Source organism: Calidris pugnax, unplaced genomic scaffold, assembly GCF_001431845.1.
Source record: "Calidris pugnax isolate Ruff unplaced genomic scaffold, ASM143184v1 scaffold1001, whole genome shotgun sequence".
Lineage (NCBI taxonomy): Eukaryota > Metazoa > Chordata > Aves > Charadriiformes > Scolopacidae > Calidris > Calidris pugnax.
Window position 1 is genome coordinate 22,911 of NW_015091627.1, and position 1,941 is coordinate 24,851.

Genomic DNA, 1,941 nt, shown 5'->3' on the forward strand with positions numbered 1-1,941 from the left:
CCACGATTTCTACTTGGGGGGCACCAAGAACACCCTTTTGATGGGGTTTTGGGGTCCTCCGTGGGGCAGCATCTCCAAGGGGGTGAGGTGGTGCCCCCCAAGACCCCGATTTCTACTTGGGGGGCACCAAGAACCCCCTTTTGATGGGGTTTTGGGGTCCTCCGTGGGGCAGCATCTCCAAGGGGTTGAGGTGGTGCCCCCCAAGACCCCGATTTCTACTTGGGGGGCACCAAGAATCCCCTCGAGATGCTTTTTTGGGGTCCTTCTCCTGCCCCCCAAGTGGTGGCATCTCCAGGGGGTTGAGGTGGAGCCCCCCAAGACCACGATTTCTACTTGGGGGGCACCAAGAACCCCCTCGAGATACTTTTTTGGGGTCCTTCTCCTGCCCCCCAAGTGGTGGCATCTCCAAGGGGTTGAGGTTCCACCACGGTTGAGGTCCCACCCCCAGGATTTCTACTTGGGGGGCACCACGAACCCCCCCTTGATGGGGTTTGGGCTCTGGTTGCCCACCCCCCCCCACCCCTTTCCTCACACCAAAATCGGGAGAAAACCACCCAAAAAAAGTGCCCGGACTAATAAAAACCACACATTTTTCCTCATTTTCGCTTCGTTTTATTTCTTAAGGGAACAGAGATGGGCGTTTTGGGGTGAAAAACAGCCATTTGGGGACATTTCTTGTCACTTTTTTTCCCCTTTTTCCCCTTTTCCCATTTTCCCTCAATTATCTCTCATTTTTTTCCTCCTGGTGAAAGGAAACGGCCATTTTGGGTCAAAAAAGAGTCATTTGGGGTCATTTATTGTCATTTTTGTTACTTTTCTCCTGGTTTTTCCCATTTCTCCCCCATTTTGTTCCCCTTGGGAAAAAGTTTGGGTATTTTGGGGTGAAAACCAGCCATTTTGGGTCGAAAACCAGCCATTTGGGGTCATTTCCTCCCACTTTTTGACCATTTCTCTGTTTTTTTCCACATTTTCCCTCATTTTTTTTTCTGCCGGGGAAAGATTTTGAACATTTTTGAGGTGAAAAATACCCACTTTGGTCTCTTTTTTGGGGTAATTTTTCCTGTTTTTCCCCCGTTTTGGGAGAGTGTTTTTTTCCCACGGGAAAGGCCGGGGCTGGTTTTGGGAACCCCCCCTTGATGGGGTTTGGGCTCTGGTTGCCCACCCCCCCCCACCCCTTTCCTCACACCAAAATCGGGAGAAAACCACCCAAAAAAAGTGCCCGGACTAATAAAAACCACACATTTTTCCTCATTTTCGCTTCGTTTTATTTCTTAAGGGAACAGAGATGGGCGTTTTGGGGTGAAAAACAGCCATTTGGGGACATTTCTTGTCACTTTTTTTCCCCTTTTTCCCCTTTTCCCATTTTCCCTCAATTATCTCTCATTTTTTTCCTCCTGGTGAAAGGAAACGGCCATTTTGGGTCAAAAAAGAGTCATTTGGGGTCATTTATTGTCATTTTTGTTACTTTTCTCCTGGTTTTTCCCATTTCTCCCCCATTTTGTTCCCCTTGGGAAAAAGTTTGGGTATTTTGGGGTGAAAACCAGCCATTTTGGGTCGAAAACCAGCCATTTGGGGTCATTTCCTCCCACTTTTTGACCATTTCTCTGTTTTTTTCCACATTTTCCCTCATTTTTTTTTCTGCCGGGGAAAGATTTTGAACATTTTTGAGGTGAAAAATACCCACTTTGGTCTCTTTTTTGGGGTAATTTTTCCTGTTTTTCCCCCGTTTTGGGAGAGTGTTTTTTTCCCATGGGAAAGGCCGGGGCTGGTTTTGGGTCAAAAAGCGGCCGTTTCGACCCACTTTGGTCTCTTTTTTGGGGTAATTTTTCCTGTTTTTCCCCCGTTTTGGGAGAGTGTTTTTTTCCCATGGGAAAGGCCGGGGCTGGTTTTTGGGACAAAAAGCGGCCGTTTTGGTTCATTTCCCCGCTGACTCAGAGGGAA